The 24227-nt window shown below is 38.7% G+C and overlaps 1 protein-coding gene across 1 annotated transcript in view; it reads left to right on the top strand.

Annotated features, from left to right (window-relative positions):
• The window catches only part of LOC150109053 (diacylglycerol lipase-beta-like), a 220339-nt gene that overhangs the window by 170801 nt on the left and 25311 nt on the right, over nucleotides 1-24227 (top strand). The window lies entirely within an intron of this gene.

Here is a 24227-nt window from a genome sequence, read left to right as displayed (position 1 = left end):
TATATTTTTATTTTATTTGTATTAACATATATTAACAAGCTAACTCATATATGAGAGAGATTCGGTAGTAACAAATTTAAATGAAAAGAAACAAAAATAGAAATTAAAAGTAGAGTCAGACAGGGAGACTATCTCACCAAAATTATTTACTACAATCCTTGAATAATATATGAGAAAACTGAACTGGGAGAAGAGAGTATACTGGAGAATACTTAAGTAATCTACAGTTCACTGATGATATCATACTAATAGCAACACATCACCAAAAGAACTAGAACACAATTATTAAATTAATTTAAGTAAGTTTGGAGATGGGGGGGGGTGAACTATAAATATGGATAAATCAAAAATAATGTACAGTGAAAATACTCCAGAACAGAAACAATCAAAATAAATCAAAGACCGAAACAATGATTTTGTACTATAATAAATTTAGTTTAATCCTTGCTCCCAGTGAGAGCAAACAAAGTTTGCACCTGAAAATATCTTCAGGACTGAATATAGTGTTGTACTATCAATGATGAAATATTTCAATGATTATCTAGGACAAATCATTATCAACAATTATCTAGGACAAATCATTATCAACAATTATCTAGGACAAATCATTACAAACAGCCATAAACTTGACAATGAAATTTCAGATAGAATAACAGCAGGATGGGAAGTTTTTAATCATTATAGAGATATATTTAAACGAAATTTACCAAACTGTCTAAAAAGAAAGCTCTACAATTGGTATATACTTCCAACAATGACCTATGGTAGTGAAACCTGGAGCCTGACTGAAAAACACCTAGAGAAACTGAAAAGAACACAGTGAAACATGAAAAGAGCCATTTTGAGAATAATACTTGGATAAAAAAAAAAAAAAAAAAAAGTAATGGACATTGCATTAGTAATAAGAATACAAATAGTGCTAGGCAGGACACCTAATGAGAATTTCTGACAACAGATGGACAAAGAGCAACAGATAGACCTGAAGAACAGGGTATCAGAAACCAGGTAGACCAGCAGTAAGACAGAGTAATGAGATTTTATGGGAGATCAGCCATAAAACATGATCATGCACAAGATCAGCCAAAAATGGAAAAAATTCATGGAGAGGCATTCTTCCAGTATTATACTGAAGAAAGCTGTTAATGATGATACCATTTTATGAACAAAACAACTATCTTGTTCATAAAAATGAATGCAAAAGTTGCCTTAACTTTTATAAACATATCAAGTTTTCATTTTAGTTGAGCAAAAGTGAGTCATTTAATGGGGCTATTATATATGAGTACACTCAGATATAAACCTATTTTACATATACAGTAGGTATAAAACTAGTTGATCTAATGAAAAGCAACTATTATTTAGATATTGGTCAAGTGTAGGTGAATAAATAATTTAATTACCAACTAGTTTCGCCGGCTTATGCTGCCTTAACTTGTGCTTAACTAGTTGGTAATTAAATTAGTTATTCACCTACACTTGACCAATATCTAAATAATAGTTAATTTTCATTAATCTTTGTGGTCAAGAATTAACAATTCCTAGTTGATCTAAATTCTATTTGTTTATATCATCATGATATGTAATCACAAGTGTGTTGTAAATGTAGATACATTGAATCAGTTTAAGGCACAGTTGGATGAGCATTGTGTGTGATAGTGTGTACCTCCCATGATGAGTCTCTGACTCCATAGATGTCAGATGTTAATAATGTAATCACAAGTATATGTGCCATTACCTCAAATTCTGTTATTCTGAATATCATTATTATTACTTTAATTTTTTTTATTAAAGATTGCATAACCAATTATCCAGGCATCTGCATGTAGTTCCCATTATTCCACTTGATTCTCTCTGGCAACCCACTCCTTATATCTTCTTTTCTACCTGTCAACCAACTTTTGCATCCCACAAACCTTAATCTGAATATTCATCATTATCTTATACATTCCCTCAGTACTACACAATTAAGTTCATGTTATTATTATTATTATTATTATTATTAAACAAGACCTCATGGAGTCAAAGACTCATCTAGGAGGTCCTTTTATCTCACACACATCTCATCATACCGGGTCTTAAACACATTCAAACTCCTTGCAGACACCACACTCTCAGGCAAGGCATTCCAATCATTCACAACTCTGCATGAAAAAAACCTGCCTCTCACTCCCCTACTCACACCGTCTTTATACAGTTTCCAGGGATGACCTCTGGTTCTCCCCTGATCTCCCACTATTCTCTGTAGAACTTCTCCACCATTGATCCTATAACAACCCCTTACCAACTTGTAGGTCTCTATCATATCTCCCCTCTTCCTTCTCTCCACTAGACTCTGCAAATTACATCTTTTCAATCTTTCCTCATACTCGACATTCCAGAGGTCAGAAACTACCTTAGTCAGTCGCCTTTGGACCCTTTCCAACATCTCTTCATCCTTCTGAAAACCAGGTGACCAAATCTGGGCACAATAGTCCATGTGTGGCCTAATCAAAGCCTTATACAATGGAACAAGAATCTCCCTACTTCTACACGTCAGTGTCCTCCTCATCATTCCCAGAAGTCTTTGTGTTGTCTTCACAATTTTGGCGATGTGTCCCCTAAATTTTAGATCCTTATCCACTATCACTCCCAGATCTCTTATTTCCTCTACTTCCAACAATATATTCTCACCAAGCATAAATTCTGCATCCCATCTTTGTTTTCCAAATTTTAAAACCTTACATTTTGCAACATTGAACTCACATCCCCATTTGCTTGCCCAATCACTCAATTTATTCAAGTCTTCTTGCAAGGCCACAACATCTTCACTACTCTTTATGGTTCGTCCCAACTTTGCATCATCTGCAAACAACTGAATATCTCCATCCAAATCTTTGCCAATATCATTAATATACAAGTTAAATAGTAATGGCCCTAAAACAGATCCCTGAGGCACTCCACTAGTGACTTTCCTTTTCCTGGATATTGCACCCCCATACACAACTTGTTGATACCTATCAGATAGCCAGTCTCCAATCCAATGCACTAATCTAATATCCAACCCCATCTGCTCTAGTTTGCCTGTCAACTTATCATGAGGTATTCTATCAAAAGCTTTTGCAAAATCCAAATATATTACTGTGTATCCTTCTCCTCTGTCCAAGGAAGCAGTCACTTTATTGTAATAAGTAAGTAGATTACTAAAACACGACCTCCCTTTAGCAAATCCATGCTGTCCATCAAAGATTATACCATTGTTGTCAACCCAACTCTGGATCCTAGTTCTCACAAGCTTCTCCAACAACTTAACCACAACACCTGACACACAATTATTACTAATGTCATGTCAGCAAATCTTCTCCAAATTATCCAGTCACTAGTCAGCACTCCAATATTGTTCTGATCTTATATTTCTGCCTTCTAGGGTACTTATGACTGCATTAATCCACCTAACTCTTTATTTACACTGGGTTGTTTTTCCTGCCATTTTGGCATCAAACATCTGCTTTGCTAACCGTTCTTTTTCCCATTCTAATTAAATGACCAGACAGCCTTAAATTGGATTCAGTGCTAACAATGTGAAGTTCCTTCCTAATATCTTCATTTTTAATACAATACTGTCATTGATACCACTGTTCACTCAGTTAAATTTTCTCAGAACTCATGTGATCTCTAGTCTTTGATCAACTGCTTTATTTTTAAAATCCAACTCCCAGATCCACAAGTTAAAACTGATTTGGACACTGCTTTGTATACTGCTAGTTTGCCGTTTGGATAATCTCTCCCTCTCTCTCTCTCTCTCTCTCTCTTTGTTATTCCATACAAATTTATTCAGCTGACTCTCCACCATAGCTTTGCTTATTCAATTGTCCATTTTCTTTTTGTAATTTGCCATCTTCTCTAAAACTGTGCCTAAACAGCTTAAATAATTGTACTAGTTCTATAGGTTTACCATTAAAAATGCAGTTGAAATTTTCCATGTTCTTGCCTGCTTTCATTGTTTTGGCCTGTGTACTATTAATTTTCATGTCAAATTTCTTACAGCTGCCATTCAGTTTAGTTAATCAATCCAAGTGCAAGTCCAATCCTGGAGATTGCACCTGGATTTGTTTAGGACATCTGTATAATGCAAAGAGCTAAGTTTGATATCTCCCAATTCTAATATCAGGTTTAATGCCACTTTTTCATATGTGATCCATATAAATGATCAATAAGAGTGGAGATGGTGCAAGTGCATGCATCTTTGTCTCACACCTGATTTTACATCAAACCATCTTCTTGCACCTCCTTCAATTCTAACTGCTGACTTAGAGCTTAAATTTGCACTGTGTATTACTATGTATCATGTTCAATTTACCTCATATATCTAAAGTGTGCTGAATAACCTTTGTCATATACTTGGCACATTGTTTTTTCCAGATCTACAAAACTTGAATACTGATCCTTGTAATATTCCCACAATTTCTCAACTGTTTGTTGAATAGCGAAAATCTGATTTTGACAACCTCTTTGGCCTGAATTCAGCTTGATCAAATTTCTCTTCCACAATTTTCTTAGCCTTTTCCAAGTATACTTGTGTAAATTTTAAGTGGAATGCTTAATAGATAAATTCCTCTGTAATTCTCACTTTTAGCTTTTATTCCCCTTTTTTATACATGCAAATCATGAGAATTCTACTCCAATCACCTGGAATTAGATCTTCTGATCAGGCCTTCTGGATTATACAGTGCAGCCACCTGTAAAACATTATGCCTTCATGTCTGAACATTTCTGGTAGAATATTTCTGGCATAAGCAGCAAGAGATTAACAAGGCTAAGAAGAGAAAGAAGTAGGTGGTCCAAAGTAATCAGACTGAGAGAACAAATAAGAAAAACAAGTTAAGGAGAAAATTATGTATGGAGACTTGATGATCAGGGGAGTACACTTAATGAAAGTAACAAAATCTGTTTCTCCCAGTGCAAAATTCATGATATTAGTCAGGCAACCAGATGAAAAAAGGTAAGGTGAAAGAATTGTCTTGGTTGGCACAAATGATCTGAGAGACAATAAGTATTCTATGAATGAGGTAAAGGAGTTGTTAGACAGAGCAAAACTGAAGAGTTAGAAGGTGAAGATTGTAAGTCTTCTGCCACACTGTGATGGAGGCAAACTGAGGAGGAGGGCATTGGTAACAAATGAATCAATACATTGGTTGTGTAGAAGAATGATGTAGGATGTGTGGATTTATGGTCTGTGTTTGACCAAAAGAAGGATTTGTATAATACTAATGGACTTGTTAGTTGATTTGTTGCTATAAGCCGCAGATCATCTGAAAAGCATGCATCAGCAAATTAGTACAATGAGTGCAGATCAAGTGATTATTATGGGGGACTTCAACCATGGAGATATAAACTGGAAGGAAGAAAGATCACATGGCAGGAAGAAAATGGAATTTATACACCTACTAGGAGGTAATTACTTAAAGCAGCATGTGACAGAGGAGACTAAGGATATGAGAGTATTGGACCTGATTATAGGATCAGGAGAGCTATTCATGACCAAGGTGGCAACATTGCTTCTAATTGGTGAAAGTGACTATGCGATCTTGACTGGGAAGTTTATAAAACATGAGGAATATTCTGTCAAGGAGGAGTATATGTGGAACTACAAGGCAGGTGATTATGACAAACTTAAGAGGAAGTTTGAATCTCTGCAATGGCATAAAACCTTGCAAGGGATGGATGTTAGTTGTCCATGGGATATAGCTAAGAAGCATCTAGAGCACACAATTTAATATTGCTTCCTCTAGATGCCTCTTAACTATCTTCCATGCACTACTAACATCCTTCCCTTGCAGGATTTTATGCCATGGCACAGATTCCTCTTAAGTTTGTCATAATCACCTGCCTTGCCTACCTGATTAATACCATTCATATTAATCAGGTAGGAGTTGATCGATGAGTAATATCATTCAGCATGAGCAGCAGAAGAAAATTATCTGGAGGGTATATAAGGAGAAAAGTCACCAGCATAATCATGAACAGTGCAAGGCTCAAGCAAGAAAGATGACCAACATGGTAAGGGAGGCAAACTCAGATTATGAAAATAATCAAGCCAAATGAAATACCAAAAGTTCTTTCATTATGTGGTAAGAGGAAGAATGACTATGGAAGATCAAACTTAATAAATGCCGACAGCGAGGTGACAGAAGCAAATAAAGTGCCCACTCTGAGTGACCAGGGTATATCATCCAAATGAGGTTACTGCTGTAACATATGTGACAGAGACTTATGTGGGAACAGAGGTGGATGAATTGAAGGTTCTTGAAATATTGCAGAATCTCAATGTAACATACAGCTGCACAATTAAATAGGATATGAGTTCATGTTCTGCAGGAATGTGCAAGAGAACTGATACATCTTACTAGACACTTTAAGTCTCATGAGTTTGCTGGTCAGCTCTGGTAGAGCTTCAAGGTAATGGAAAGAGGATAAAATAATTCCCTTGCAAAAGGGAGGTTCTAAGATTGCAGTAGCAAATTACAAACCAATCAGTATCTCAAGTATGGTGGTAAACATACTGGAAAAGTTCTTCAAAAAGAGCATTCAATAATGGGTGGATAAGAATATGATACTGTATGAGGGGCATCATGATTTTGTGAAGGGTTTGTCATGCCTTAGTAATTTACTAACTTTTTATAATAGAGCAACAGTTGAGTTGAATAAAGGAAATAGCTACACAGTGATTCTGCTGGATTTTGCAAAGACATTTGACAGAATACCACATGGAACTCATTATGCAAATCATAACACAAATGTGGATGGATTATGTGGATAACAAGACGGCTGCTAGACAAATATCAAAAAATGGTATGTGGGGGGGGGGGGATAATCAAAGCAAAAACAGGTGACAGGTTCAGTGCTAAGACCACTACTGTTTAATATAAATAATGTAGGAAATAACCTGAAAAGAAATATTCAGTTGTTTGCTGATGTTACAAAATTAGGCAGAGTAATAGTTAATCAAGGCTTGGATGATTTAGGCTGTCAGTGCAAAAGATAGTGGGTGTCAGTTTAATGTGGAGAAATGTCAAGTATGCATTTTGGGATAAATAGCTTACAAGCTGTGTGCCACATTGATGGAACTGTACTCCAGGAAATAGATTAAACTAGACATTTAGGGGTGGTGGTAGACAGAGTTTAAATTTAGGGCTCATAAGATTACTTGGTTATTTAAGAACTCACTAACAAGGAGAGATAAGAAAGTTGTTATTCCACTTTATAAGGGCCTCGATACATGCACATCTGGATTACTGTGCTCAGGTCTGGTCTCCTAGGTTTTTTGGTGATGAGGAAGTGGTGGAGAAGATTCAGAGGTGTGCGACTAAGATGATGAGTGGTCTGTGGAATGTTCCCTATGAGGATAGACTGAAGGTGTGTGACCTGCAGAAATTGGTTGATAGGAGAAAAAGATAGGATATGATAGAAGCATTTATGTTACATAAAGAGTTTTATAGGATTGATGCAGGGGAAATGTTTCAGCACTTGGCTAGAGGGGGCCAGAACAAGAAGTCATCCCTGGAAGATAAATAGAAGTGTGATTAGTAGGACTAGATTTTTTGTTTGGAGAGTTGTGAATGAGTGGAATTTGTTGCCAGTCAGTTGTGAGTGTTTTATCTGTTAATGGGTTCAAGGAGAGGTATGATAGATTATGTAAGTAGTTTGAGTCTCCTGCAATGAGTCTGGACTCCATGGACAACTAGTGATATATAGCTGTTTGCAGATGATGCAAAATTAGGGAGAGCAATGCAGAGTGAAGCAGATGTTATGGCTTTACAGGAGGACTTGAATAGATTGCATGTATGTAAATGGAACTATCAAGTGTAAGGTTTTGAAATTTGGTAAGCAATGATGAGATTCAAAGTATACACTTCATGGGAAAACTTGAAAAGAGGTAGAGGAGATGAGGGATCTGGGTGTTGTGGTGGACCTGTCTGTATTGCCTGTATAATAATATTATCTACTCAGTTGCCTCTCTACTTTTCAGGCTTTTGATAATTTTATCTAGCATGCATAATATTCTCTGAGTAAGTGTTCCACATCCATGCGGTTAGCCTAGTGGTGATGCGCTTCGCAACCATATGCCTGGGAAAGGAGTCTCCTAGGTTCAGTTCCCATCGACATGAGGAGCTCAAGGATCTTCCTCAGCCATAGCCAAGTTAGCCGGTCTTGGGCGTGGACAGCAGGGTTTTTCTCCCCAGTTTATCTGGAGTTTTTCATCCTGCAAGCAGGCTAACCAGCTCCATGAACACACACACACGGATTACAGTCATGAATATTGCCCTTAGGGGATGCAGAATAGGAGTGGCAAACCAGCTGCATTAATACGCCAGTAACCCCTCATTAGGAGGGGACTCAACCCATCCTAGGACAGATGAGAGGGATTGGAAAAGTTCCACAGACACGTTGTAATGTAGGTCATTTGCTTCTGAATCCTCTCTACCACTTCCTGTTCAGTTTTTTTGATGGACTCACAGAAAAAGATTATAAACCTATAGCACATTAATATGGTAGGTGGGCTCAAGGTTTAATCTAGAAATTTCTTTAGAGACCATGAATCTCCAATAATTATATAGGAAGTATATATCCACCAAATATATAAGAAGTATTTCAAAGTATGGATATTTAGGCTTAGTCATGCTATCTGTACAGTCCTAAACAAAACAAGTTTATTGTTGGCTGTTGGTTGGAGAAATTGTTAGCTGGTGTGTGTGAATTCTTGGAGAAATTGGATAGCATCAGAGGTAAAATATAGGGGAACCATGAGAATGAGGGATTAAGTGAACAACAGCCCAAATCTTTGGGAATTCATGTCATTTCTGGTTATGTTAGTAAATTAAGCTGGCACACTTCCTTAAGCATCCTTTCATAACTTACTCTTGTATAATGATAGTTTGCTACTTTCTGTTTAATTCTGAAAGCCAAACTTGCAATGGTGTAAGAACGTAATATGCTATTGTTGTTCCTGTTTTTTTTTATTAGAAAAGAATGCCTGTTTCTCCATCGCAGCATACTTCAGTATATCTAAATTAGTTGAAAATGTTTAATTACAGTGCTTTTGATTTCATATTTTTGAAAGACTACTAGTTTTCTCTGAGATACCATCTGCACAATCAAACCTACTATTGTTTAATATCTTTACTAATGGTTTTTTTTTTGTTTGTTTGTTTGTTTGTTTGCTCTGTTACCTATAAATCTGTTGGTTGGTGGTTTCTAATTCCATTGCAATAAATTATGAAAGATACACTTGTCATGGATCTTTTTTTAGTGTATCTAAGAATGAAAATCATTTTATCTTTCTTTAGTGCAATAGCAAACTGGATACATTTATGCCACTTGTTCAGTTGGTTGAGGAAGGAAGAAAAGATTGAGAGAGAGAGAAAGAGAGGGGTAAATTGTGCTCAAATAAAAAAAAAAAAAAAGAGAAAGTGTCACTGATGTATCTGAGCAATGACCTAAGTTTTAAAGAAAAATTGTTTGCTCAAAAGATCCTATATGAAAATCCACTATGAATGGGAGGGAAAAAACAATCATTACATCCAACTTTCTTGCAGATAGAAAGATCTGGCAAACTAAGTATTCCAATTAAATAATGAAAGTTTTACAGCTAAAATATCAAATGGAATCTGTTATATGGAGAACAATGATATCACTGATCGGGACATTTTTGAATAGGATACCAGAAGTCAGAAAACCTTGAGGCTTCAGTTTCAGTAACATTGATAGACAAGTTGAACAAAAACTTGTCACCTTTCTTCTCAGAGAGACATTTTATATCTGTCAGATAGTCAGTCCTCAACACAATCATCTAACCTTATCCAAACTTTTATTTGCCTTAATGTAAATTTGCATTGGCAAGCCTGTGCTAAATCTATAATAATTATTATTATTAACATCTAACCTCCATGGAGTCAGCCTCATCATGGGAGGTACATACTATCACACACAAAGCTCATCCAACAGTGCTTTAACTGATTCACTCGTCCTCCTTATACAGTTTCCAGCAATGGCCTCTTATTCTACCCTCCTATTCCATTCTATGAAAAATCTCTTCCATGTCAACCTAATAATATCTGACTAGTTTATGTCTCAATCATAAACTCCTCCTATTCATGAGGCTTTGCAATTTACATTCTCACAATCTATCTCCTCATACTCCACATTCCAAAGACCCCTAACTACCTCTGTGAATAATAATATTTGGACCTTTTCTAATATATCCTCATCGTGAAAACCTAGTGACTAAATCTCTGCACAATAACTCATATGAGGCCTGATCAAGGCCTTATACAGTGGCATCATAACAACTTTATATCTGCATCATTGCTATTATCTGATGTTGATGTCTTCACAACTTATGCAATGTGGCCCATGAATTTGAGGTCCTTGTCCACCACCACTCCCAGATCTCTCATCTCCTCTACCTCTTTTCAAGTTTCCCCACCAAGTGTATACTTTGGATCTCATCATTGCTTATCAAATTTCAAAACTTTACACTATTCAACATTGAACTGACAGTTCCATTTACATACATGCAATCTATTCAAGTCCTCCTGTAAAGCCATAACATCTGCTTCACTCTGCATCGCTCTCCCCAATTTTGCATCATCTGCAAACAACTATATATCACTAGTTAAACCCATCTCAATATCATTAATATACAAATTGAACAACGATGGTTCCAAAACTGACTCTTGCAGCACACCATTAGTGACACTCCTCTTTCAAGATATTGCACCCCCATATACAACCTCCTTATACCTATCTGACTGCCAGTCACTGATCCAATTCAGAAGTCTGTTATCCAATCCCATTGGTTTCAATTTATTTAACAGCTTGTCATGTGGCAGTCTATCAAAAGCTTTTGCAAAATCTAAGTATACCTCTATATATGTATCTCCCTTGTCTAAGACATTTGTCACCTTGTTATAGTACATAAGTAAGTTAGTAAAACATGTTCTCCCTTTGACAAACCCATGCTGATAACTACAGAGAATACTGCTGTTATCAACCCATTTCTGTATCCTACTTCTCACTAATCTTTCCAGTACCTTCATCACAACTCCAGATATACAGATTGGCCTATAATTTGAAGCTACAACCTTACCACCACCTATATGCAATGGAACAATTTTACCCTCCTTCCACTCCCTTGGAACCTGTGCTGTTGTAAGACTCTTATTAAACAGGCACATGCCAATGCTGCTGCTAATTCTCTGGAACATTCCCTTAAGACACATGGTCATATGGCATCAAATCCTATCACCATATTGATATCAAGGTTATTTATTTCCTCAAATATTTTCTTCTCACTCACAATTAAACCATCCTCTCCTATGTCCTCTACACTTAAGTTCCTCATGATTTCACTCATCATGAAACGCCCTTATAATCAACAAGTATGGGAGTGCGATACCCAGGAAAAGAAAGTCACTAGTGGAGTGCCTCGGAGGTTTGTTTTAGGACCATTACTGTTTAATTTGTATATTAATGATATTGGCGACGATTTGGATGGAGATATTCAGTTGTTTGCAGATGATGCAAAGTTGGGACAAACCATAAAGAGTAGTGAAGATGTTGTAGCCTTGCAAGAAGACTTGAATAAATTGAGTGATTGGGGAGTTGAGTTCAATGTTGCAAAATATAAGGTTTTAAAATTTGGTAAACAAAGATGGGATGCAGAATTTATGCTTGGTGAGAATATATTGTTGGAGGTAGAGGAAATAAGAGATCTGGGGGTGATAGTGGATAAGGATCTAAAATTTAGGGGACACATCGCCAAAATTATGAAGACAACACAGAGGCTTCTGGGAATGATGCGGAGGACACTGACGTGTAGAAGTAGGGAGATTCTTGTTCCGTTGTATAAGGCTTTGATTAGGCTACACATGGACTATTGTGCCCAGATTTGGTCACCGGGTTTTCAGAAGGATGAAGAGATGTTGGAAAGGGTCCAAAGGCTACTGACTAAGGTAGTTTCTGACCTCTGGAATGTTGAGTATGAGAAAAGATTGAGAAGATGTAATTTGCAGAGTCTGGAGAGGAGGAAGAGGGGAGATATGATAGAGACCTACAAGTTGGTATGGGGTTGTTATAAGATCAATGGTGGAGAAGTTCTACAGAGAATAGTAGGAGATCAGGGGAGAACCAGAGGTCATCCCTGGAAACTGTATAAAGAGGTTGTGAGTAGGGGAGTGAGAGGCAGGTTTTTTTCGTGCAGAGTTGTGAATGATTGGAATGCCTTGCCTGAGAGTGTGATGTCTGCAAGGAGTTTGAGTGTGTTTAAGACACGGTATGATGAGATGTGTGTGATAAAAGGACCTCCCAGATGAGTCTTTGATTCCATGAGGTCTTGGAGTAATAATAATAATAAACTGATCACAGAATACCTTAACAAAGTCTTCACAGCAGTTAACATTTTATCATTTTTATCCATTAACATCATCTTACCATAATCATTCCTCCATCTACTTGCCACATATCTAAAATAAAAAATAAATAAAAAAAAAACTCTAGGGTTTGCCAATTTCTGCTCATATTGCACTTTTGTTGTCCTTGCTGAATCACTCTCTTGGCTTGTTCTTTATACTCTTCATGTAACTGATTATTACCATTATTCATCTTATGCCTCCAAAGTGCCTTCTTCCAGATTTCATGCTTAAGCCCTCTCATTAATCCATTTTACACCTATGTTATTCAGCCTTTTGACCTTTGCAATACATAGCATCATTAATGTGTGAATGTATTTTTTCTCTTTATTTAAGTTAAGGGATATTGCATCCCATATTGTTTCTTAGCCGAATAAGAAACTCAGAGTTTCATGTTGAATATAGAAACTATATAAAGTTCGGCGATTCCAAGCATAAGCAAATACCTGGAGAGTGCAGCACCTAACCCATTTGGTAGTGCAAGCTGAGGCAACTCATAGAAAGGGTGGAGCAAGATCTGATCACTATTCTTGGTATTTACCCATAATGTGAACAGCTCCTAGGAGCTGTATTACTGTTCTACATTATGAGAGAAGGTCACTACCCAGACCGGTTTCAACCCTTATTGAGGTCTCATCAGCGAGTAGGTAGACCTAGTTAATACCAAATTTCTAGCGAACAGAACTTACATCCCTTCTATGAGAATTGCCAAGAAGGTGTCCTAATAAATTACTAATTATATGAAGAGCCAAAGGCTTCAATTCGGCGACATGAACTTATTTAAGTTAAGGGATATTGCATCCCATATTGTTTCTTAGCCGAATAAGAAACTCAAAGAATTTCATGTAGAACAGTAATACAATACAATAGAACAGCTTGGAATCGCCAAACTTTATATAGTTTCTATATTCGACATGAAACTCTTTGAGTTTCTTATTTGGCTAAGAAACAATATGGGATGCAATATCCCTTAACTTAAATAATTTCATGTTGCCGAATTGAAGCTATGGCTCTTCATATAATTAGTATTTTTTGTCTGTTCCCAAGCAGCATTTATTTCATTACTGCTAAACTCCTCATTCCATGCTATAGCTCCAAGCTGTCTTTTAAGCTTGTCATAATCACCAGCCTTGTATCTCCATATATATCCTTTCCTCACAGCATATGGCTAGCCACAACCCAGATGATCACTTTCGCCAACTGGAAAAAAGTACAAAACCCCACTTATAATTATATCCTCTGATGAAATTATGAGATCTAAAACTCTCAATCCTCGCATGCCCACCTTTACATGCTGCCTGAGATAATTATCTTCCAAGAACATGAGAAATTTATTTTCCTTATTCCCAAATACTATCTCTGCATTTCAGTCTATACTGTCATAATTAAAATTGTTCATAATAATTACCCTTCCTTGGTTCACTAATCCAGGTTGTTTATACATTTTTTCATCAAGACCCTCTACATTCCCTGGCCTATAGCAACATCCAACTAAATGTCTTCCTGTCAACCTCCACTTTATATCACACTGCCTCACAATCATTGCCACTATTTTCCTCTTTCATAATAATAACATTATCATAATAATATTACTTATTTGATAATAAAGTCTACCTTATGTGGACATAATTCCCCTGCTATCATCAGCAGCACTCCCCCTCCCTTCTTGTTCTTTCTATCCTCATGAAAAATACTTTATCCTTCCATTTCTATTTGTTAGGATATCATCTTCATACAATCATGTTTCACTTATTCCAATGATTTTGGGACAAATAAACTCATCGAAGCCATTTCATCTCCCTTATTTCTGATACTTCTGGCATTTGTAAATAAGCACAGCAGTTAATTTTTAGGTCTATGACCAGTCCTATCCAAGCCACTTGTTTGTTGCAATTTCCCCACTATACCTGCCCTTATATACTTATTTTTCAACTACCACTGTTATCTTTTAAATTTAAAAGATAAGAGCAAATTAGAAAAAATAACATAAAAGAAGTGATGGGCAATGAGAAGAGTGCTGAGGTAGCAGTAATGAAAGAAAGAGTAAAACTCTTTTTCAGAATTTGAGACAGGATGAAACATGATTTACAGCAAATGAAGAAAATCTAGCAAGCAGTGTAGAAGAGAAAGGAAAGGTGCAAGAAAAGCTAAAGTATGAAAGCATGATAGAGGGGGGGGAAGACAGTATTATATGATTATTATTATTATTATTATTATTATTTTTTTTTTTTTTTTATTATTATTACGGGTATCTCCATGGAGTCAGTAGACTCATCGCGGGAGACCCAAACTAGCAAAACAATATCTGTCATATCTCTTCTTGAATTCATTTACAGATGAAGAGCTCACAACAAAGTCAGGCAATGAATTCCACTCATTCACCACCCTCCAGGCAAAAAACCTTGTTCTGACACCTTTGTTAACCACACTCTTCTTTAATTTCCAGAGATGACCTCTTGTTCTTCCATCACTATCACACAGCTGAAACATTTCCCCTGCATCAATCCTATAAAAACCTTTTAGTAATTTGAATGTTTCTATCATATCCCCTCTTCTTCGCCTATCAACCAATCTCTGCAATCCACAAGCTCTCAATCTTTCAATGTAGGGAGCATTTTTTATATCACTCACCAACTTGGTCACTCTTCTCTGAACCCTCTCCACAGCCTCCTCATCTCCAAGGAATCCAGGTGACCAGACCTGAGCACAGTAATCCAAATGTGGAAGTATCAATGCTTTATAAAGGGGAATAATAACCTCTTTATCTCTGGATGTCAGTGTGTTCCTCAACAACCAAGTAATCCTATGTGCAATCTTGGACACCTTAGCAATGTGTCCTCTGAACTTCATCTCCTTATCTACCAATACCCCTAAGTCCCTAGCCTCATCAATCTCTTGGAGTACCTTTCCATCTATGTAGTACACAGCTGGTAATCTTTTAATCCCAAAATGCAAGACTTTACACTTTTCCACATTGAACTGACATCCATTTTCTTTTGCCCATTTTACCAGCTTATTTAAATCCTCCTGCAAACTTTCAACATCAGCTTGATTTTTTATTGCACTACACAACTTTGCATCATCAGCAAACAACTGAATATCTCCCTTTAAGCCGTTTCCTATATCATTTATATACAAATTAAACAACATTGGCCCAAGCACAGAGCCCTGAGGCACACCACTGGTCACCTGTCTCATTCTGGACTCGGCTTCTCCATACACCACCTTATGGTATCTCTCCCTGAGCCATTCTCTTATCCATATCACCAATTTAATATCCATTCCCATCTGCTCCAATTTGCGTAACAGTGTTCTATGGGGTATCCTGTCAAAAGCCTTAGCAAAATCCAGAAGTACCACTGTGTAGCCAGTTCCTTTGTCCAACTCTGATGTTATTCTATTATGGATAGTTAATAGATTGCTAAGGCAGGATCTACCTTTAACAAAACCATGTTGGCCTCTATAGAGTATCATATCCTGATCCACCCATTCTTGAATTTTGTCTTTAACCAACTTTTCCAATACTTTTACCACTACTCCTGAGATGGTGATTGGTCTGTAATTCAATACTGCAGTTTTAGAGCCACCCTTATGCAAAGGAACCACTTTGCCTAACTTCCACTCCCTAGGGACCATACCAGAGTTCAAACTTAAATTAAATATCCAGGTAAGAGGGGTTGACAATTCATTTGCACATTCACGCAACACCCGAGCTGATATTCCATCTAAGCCTACCGCAGTGTTTGCATTTAAGTTCCGCAATATATTTAATACCTCTGATTCTTTAGCTTCAATTCTCACATTAGGTATTGCTATAGGTATAGAGATATCCTCACTTGGGTGATAGACTTTTGAGAAGTGATCACTCAGTAACTCGACTATTACATCTGATTTTGTCACCTCAATACCATCAGCACCCACTAAGGTTATCCTTCCGAAGTCATTCTTCCTCTTACTTGCCACATAGCGGAAGAACTCTTTGGGATTACCCTTGATCTCTTTGGCTAAGGTCTTCTCATAATCTGATTTAGCTTTTCTTACTATGCTGGTAACCTTCCTAGCTTGAGCCTTGTACTGCTCATGGGTGTCCTGATCACCCTTCTCCTTGTAAGTTCTCCATAACATTTTCTTTTTTTGTAGTTCAAGCTTGATACTACTGCTCATCCATCTAATGCCTGCCTTGTTTGACCTCCTGACCATGGGGACACAATCTGATATTGCTTTCCTCAGATACCCGCTGATTTTATCCCAAGCACTGCTAACATCTTTCCCTTGCAATATGTTCTGCCATGGGATGGCTGCAAGCTCACTCCGAAGCTTGTTATAATTGCCTAACCTGTAGTTCCGTACATACCCCTTCTTAATAGAAAAATCCACAGATTTTGCAACCTCCCAAGTCAATACCACATGATCGCTTTCACCAACTGGAGGTAACGAGGTCACCTTACTTATGCATATAACCTCTGAACCAATAACCAGGTCCAACACTCTCACACCACGTGTCCCTTCAGTTACGTGCTGTTTCAAGTAATTATCTCGTAGCAGATGTATGAACTCCATTTCCTTTTTGCTACGTGATATTTCCTCCTTCCAATTGATATCACCATAATTAAAATCCCCCATAATAATCACTAAGCCTTCACTCATTGCACTAAGTTGCTGATGCATGAATTCAATATCTCCCCCTGTACTCCCTGGCCTATAGCAGCATCCAACTGTATATTTGGTTGCGTTGGTCACTATTTCGCACCAGACTGCCTCAAATGAACTCTCATTCACATGTCTATCATCATGATATACTACTTTCTTTGGCTGCAACACATCAGCTATCATCAACAGAACTCCTCCTCCTGTTCTATCTTCTCTATCCTCCCTGAAAATACTGTACCCATCACATTCAATTCCAGTGACCACATCTTCTGCTGACAGCCAAGTTTCACTAATGCCTACAACTTTTGGTGAGATTTCACTGACTAATGCCAAAAATTCTTCTCTCTTATTTCTAATGCTTCTAGCATTGGTATACAAAAATTGCAGATTCCCTCTAGATCTTGTACCGGCTTTAGAACTGATATATAAGTCACTAACTACCGTAGTCCTATGCCGATTTTTTTCCCCTCTCTTCTGCAATTTATTCTGCCTATAAGGATCAATAAATACACAATCAGTGCTAAAGTTTCTCTCTCTTACACTCAACCTTTTCAATATTAGTTTCCCTGCCCAATAACTTCAACCTGTTCAGAAAACAATAACTTCTTCAATCTCTTATGTCCTTCCATGTTAAGATGCAGTCCATCTCTAGCATACAACTGCCTTTTTCCTTCAAACACACTCCAAACATCAACAAACTCCAGACCTCTTTTTCTGCACATTCTTGCAATCATATCATTCATTATCATTGCTCGTCTACTTAACTCGTAATTGTCAAAACGAGGCAGCACACACACTATTCTCCCATTGACACTTTTCCTCTTCACAATATCTAATAATGTTCTTAAATCTTTTCCTACCCGATTTATACTACCTCTCAGGTCATTCGTACCCACCATAACTATCATCTTGTCTGTTTCATGCCCTCTCTTTATTGCTAAAGCCACTCTTTCTATTGTACCATCAGCCAAGCACTCCTCATGCATACCACTCTCCATACCCTTAATCATAGAATCACCATATATTTTACCACTATTAACTTCATTCAAGTTCACACTCATGGACTCATTCTCTACACTATTCAGCATGACTCTCCCAGCTTCATTACTCAACTCTCTATTACTTACCCCCCCACTCTCACTACATCTCATTTCTTCTTGGCCACTTGTGGTTTTATTATGTTGACTCCCAATCACTCCCATACTATTTATTACTGAATCATTCACCAAAGACTCACCCATATGTAATCCTGTTCTAGTTACTTCAGCTAAAGTGATCTCTATAGTCCTAATTTCTCTGTTTAACACATTAAACTCAGCTTTAACTTCCAGTATCTCCTTACCGATCACTTCCACTTCCTCATGAAGAAGATGAAGGTCATTTTTCATTTTCATAAACTCCCGCCGAAGTTCTTCCGCTACGGTCCCGATGTCAGCTTCCATTCCTAAACGCTCCAGCCTATCCCGACACTTCTCACATACGTCGACATTTTCTTTCTTTTCATTTTGCCAGACCGACCACAGATCCTTCACATTTTTCGGTGCATACATGTAGCAGTTTCCGCAACGCATCCATTGCGAAAAATCTAACGCTGAGCCAGCCTTTCGTGTAGTAGTAGAAGTCCTGCGTGCCGCTGACGTACGTTTCTTGTTGGACGCCATCTTTACACGGGAGACCCAAACTAGCAAAACAATATCTGTCATATCTCTTCTTTTCTGAGATGGATGATTAATCTGAGATGGATGATTAATCCATCTCAGATTGTACTTGTTGAGAGTGTGATGAAATCATGTTTTCCAGGAGTGAAAAAAGATATTATCAGATATTAAAGATTTTTTTAGTCAAACAGTGGATCCCAGTACTCATCCTTTGCTAGCAGGAAAAGTTTAAAATTAAAATAGTACTCCATCTGTATGTCACATACAGTATTTATTAACAGATGCAGTACAATAGTACTGCATCTGTTAATAAATGTCTGGTATGCCATACCATTGCATACTGTCCCAAAAAAAGTACTGGATATTATTAACACAAGACCTCCATGGAGTCAAAAGCCTCATCACAGGAGGCATACATAGTGTTGTACAAAGCCCATCAAACATGTCTTAAACTCATTCAGTGTATCTGCATTCACTATAATTTCAGACAACACATCCCTTTCTCCAACTATTCTCAAAGAACTTTATGTCCCTGCTCACATTCCTTGTACAGCTCCCAGGGATATCCTCTTGTTCCTACCACCTTTCCCCTCCATTCTATGAAAAATTTCTTCCACATTAACCTAGTAACAACCCTTTTCCAACTTAAATGTCTCAATGATATTCCCTCTCTTCCTCCTATTCACAAGGCTTTGCAAACTACATTCTTCCCCAATCTGTCTTCATATCCCAAAGACCAGTGACTACCTTAGTCTGTCTTCTCTGAACCCTTTCCAGTATATCCTCATCACCATGAAAACCAGAGGACCAAATCTGTGCATAATAATCCATATGAAGCCTGATCAAGGCTTTATACAATGGAACCAAAACCTCTTTATTTCTGCATGTCAAAGTCCTCTACATCATTTCCATAATCTGATGTGATGGCTTCACAGCTTATGCAATGTGATCTCTGAACTTCAGATTCTTGTCCACCACCAAGGTCTCTTATCTCCTCAGCTTCCTTCAAAATTTCCCCATCAAGTGTATACTTTGCATTTGTTACCTACCAAATTTCATAACCTTACACTTTGCAACACTGAACTGACAACTCCATACCCACATATGGAGCATTGTATGGAGTTGTCATACAATGTCCAGGTCATCCTGTAAGGCCACAACATCTGCTTAATAAGAGAGAAGCTATTAGAACAGAAAGAGAAAGTGAAAAGAGGTAATAGTCCAGGCAGGTATAAATTGTTTGAAAGGCAATAAGTACAGAATGAGAGAGAGGATATGAAAGAGTTACCTGGAAAAGATGAAAGAAGAATAAAAGAGAAAAGACTGTTGCTGAAGTATGAAAAGAGCAGATGAGACCAGACATGATAGAAAATGGGTCAATGATTAGGTTGTATTTCATTTGGTTTCATTTGCAAATGTCTGAAGTGAATTTAATAGACTAATGAGTGACAGCCTAAACTTAAATGAATTTATTTGTGTTAAAGAAAATGTTTGTTCAGCGAGATTTGGATTTATGGAGTTTTTGGAGAAAACTACCTTAGGCAGTACATAACATAGAACAGTGCTTCCCAAACTTATGGATGTAAAGGTCCCCTTGGAAAAATGAAAATATTTCACAGCCCCCACAAAAAAAAATCATAATACAGACATATATTATAATATTTATTGTATTTATATTCAATACAAAACATACACAGTGAATATTGCAATAATCAAATGCAAATATTACATTTTTAGCATCTTACATACACATTTGACATGGCACACACTTAATATTAAAACATTTTAAATTTACTTAAGTATAAAGAGCTAATAAGCTTCATTTCGGCAATGAAATCATTACTAAAATTAAGGGGATATTAAATCCCACATAGTTTTAAAACCGAATAAGAAACTCAAAGATAGGAATCAGAGAGTTTCTTGCCGAATATAGTAAACTATAAAGTATCGGCGAACACTAGCGTTAGCCAATGCAAGTGATCCTAGTACGTAGTACAATCTCGGGCAACTCGTTGCAAAGGTGAGTAAAGTTCGGATCGCTATTCTTAGGTATTTTCCATAATGTAAAAACACATTTCCTAGAAAATGTATGCTGTTATTACATTATGGAGGGAGGTCACCACCCAGACCGGTTTCAGCCTTTTTTGAGGCTTCATCAGTGAGTGGCTAGACCTAAGCTTTAGGTCTAGCCACTAGGTCTGAGTTTGTTATAACCACCAGCCATATTGTTCCACATATATATCCCTTCCTTACATAAGCCCTCATATGGCTGGCCACCATTCAAGTGATCATTTCATGGTTACTTGCACAATTGGAGGATGATTTGATACCTCATTCATAATAACACTCTCTCATGACATCCCTCATCCTCGTGTATTCTAGCATTAGGTCTAGCCACTCACTGATGAAGCCTCAAAAAAGGCTGAAACCGGTCTGGGTGGTGACCTCCCTCCATAATGTAATAACAGCATACATTTTCTAGGAAATGTGTTTTTACATTATGGAAAATACCTAAGAATAGCGATCCGAACTTTACTCACCTTTGCAACGAGTTGCCCGAGATTGTACTACATACTAGGATCACTTGCATTGGCTAACGCTAGTGTTCGCCGATACTTTATAGTTTACTATATTCGGCAAGAAACTCTCTGATTCCTATCTTTGAGTTTCTTATTCGGTTTTAAAACTATGTGGGATTTAATATCCCCTTAATTTTAGTAGCATTTTAAATTTGTTTTCATTATTTCACTGCCCCCCCTCAACAAAACTAACGGCCCGAAAGGGGCCGCGGCCCATAGTTTGGGAAGCGCTGACATAGAATACACGAGGATGAGGGATGTCATCAGAGAGTGTTATTATGAATGAGGTATCAAATCATCCTCCAATTGTGCAAGTAACCATGAAATGATCACTTGAATGGTGGCCAGCCATATGAGGGCTTATGTAAGGAAGGGATATATATGTGGAACAATATGGCTGGTGGTTATAACAAACTCAGACAGTTACATCTATAACATGGAACGAAGAACTGGATGGTAAGAAGATCACTGCTGCTTGGGTTCTATTTGGGAACTACTGACAGAGGCAATGTCTAAATGTATTCTAATGGTTATGAGATTAAATAAGATAGGTGCAAAATGGATAAATGAAGAGGCAAATCAGGAAATCTGGAAGAAGGCATTATTGAGGCAGCACAAGATGAGTGGCAATAATAGTTGCATGAGGAGTACAAAGAACAGGCAAGAAAAGTGAATGTTTGGTAAGGGTAGTAAAAGTGCAGTATGAGAAGTGGTTAGTTAATGAGGCAAAATAATTCAATAGAGTTCTTTTGACATATACCCACTAGAAGAAAGAATGATTATAGAAGGATGAGAGTGATTGGCAAAAATGGTACAGTGATAGCCACTGCAGAGAATATAGCTATTCTTGTAGCAAGGCTTATATGTTGGTCATACATAACTGGTAATTAACTTAAGGAAATTACAATGCATAAAACAGATATTAATTAACTGGCAACATACCATCACAAAAAAAAAAACTCAGCCCACTTCAAAGCCAGTATAGAAAACCTCTCACTCTAACACACTGACATAATGATCAGTTTTGACATCTCCTCCCTATTCACAAATGTCCCACTCAAGGAAACTCTACAGCTCATCCAAGCCAAACTTCCTCCTGATATCTCAGCCCTATTTCAGTTCACAATGAACTCAGGCTATTTCGTTTGGCAAGGAAAATTCTACAAACAGATAGAGGGGACATCCATGGGTTCACCACTCTCCTCACCCTTGGCCAACTTCTTTATGGAGACTTTGAAGAGAAAGCCTTTGGGGTGGGGGGGGGGGGGGGTGGGGGGGGGGGGGGGTGGGGGGGGGGGGGGGTGGGGGGGGGGGGGGGTGGGGGGGGGGGGGGGTGGGGGGGGGGGGGGGTGGGGGGGGGGGGGGGTGGGGGGGGGGGGGGGTGGGGGGGGGGGGGGGTGGGGGGGGGGGGGGGTGGGGGGGGGGGGGGGTGGGGGGGGGGGGGGGTGGGGGGGGGGGGGGGTGGGGGGGGGGGGGGGTGGGGGGGGGGGGGGGTGGGGGGGGGGGGGGGTGGGGGGGGGGGGGGGTGGGGGGGGGGGGGGGTGGGGGGGGGGGGGGGTGGGGGGGGGGGGGGGTGGGGGGGGGGGGGGGTGGGGGGGGGGGGGGGTGGGGGGGGGGGGGGGTGGGGGGGGGGGGGGGTGGGGGGGGGGGGGGGTGGGGGGGGGGGGGGGTGGGGGGGGGGGGGGGTGGGGGGGGGGGGGGGTGGGGGGGGGGGGGGGTGGGGGGGGGGGGGGGTGGGGGGGGGGGGGGGACCACTCTCAACTTCATTCAAGTCCACACTCATGGACTCATTCTCTACACTATTCAGCATGACTCTCCCAGCTTCATTACTCAACTCTCTATTACTTACCCCCCCACTCTCACTACATCTCATTTCTTCTAGGCCACTTGTGGTTTTATTATGTTGACTCCCAATCACTCCCATACTATTTATTACTGAATCATTCACCAAAGACTCACCCATATGTAATCCTGTTCTAGTTACTTCAGCTAAAGTAATCTCTATAGTCCTAATTTCTCTGTTTAACACATTAAACTCAGCTTTAACTTCCAGTATCTCCTTACCGATCACTTCCACTTCCTCATGAAGAAGATGAAGGTCATTTTTCATTTTCATAAACTCCCGCCGAAGTTCTTCCGCTACGGTCCCGATGTCAGCTTCCATTCCTAAACGCTCCAGCCTATCCCGACACTTCTCACATACGTCGACATTTTCGTTCTTCTCATTTTGCCAGACCGACCACAGATTCTTCACATTTTTCGGTGCATACATATAGCAGTTTCCGCAACGCATCCATTGCGAAAAATCTAACGCTGAGCCAGCCTTTCGTGTAGTAGTAGAAGTCCTGCGCGCCGCTGACGTACATTTCTTGTTGGACACCATCTTTACACGTTGATATAGTGAAACAAACGGCAGTGAAAACACAATATATACAACACAGTTCTAAACAATAATACCACTGAAGGACACTTGTTTCTAACCGATGCACAATTGCAGCACAATTTGTGACAAAAAGCCACACTATATTTAACTTTAAAAACACGTTTTCTAGACTAGCTAAACTCGACCGCCACATTTACCAAGGACACTAGCGCCACCACCTAATGCCTGCCTTGTTTGACCTCCTAACCATGGGGACACAATCTGATATTGCTTTCCTCAGATACCCGCTGATTTTATCCCAAGCACTGCTAACATCTTTCCCTTGCAATATGTTCTGCCATGGGATGGCTGCAAGCTCACTCCGAAGCTTGTTATAATTGCTTAACCTGTAGTTCCGTACATACCCCTTCTTGGGGTATGTACAAGGACAAGGATCTAAAATTTCTGGACAAGGATCTAAAATTTCTTGTACAGATTGCTAAAATTGTGAGGACAGTACAGAGCACTATGG

Source organism: Typopeltis vanoorti, chromosome 2, assembly GCF_054136105.1.
Source record: "Typopeltis vanoorti isolate ZY-2024b chromosome 2, IOZ_Tvanoo_1.0, whole genome shotgun sequence".
Taxonomy (NCBI): Eukaryota; Metazoa; Arthropoda; class Arachnida; order Uropygi; family Thelyphonidae; genus Typopeltis; species Typopeltis vanoorti.
The sequence above is the reverse complement of the archived record's forward strand: the minus strand, read 5'-3'. Positions and strand labels throughout refer to the sequence as shown.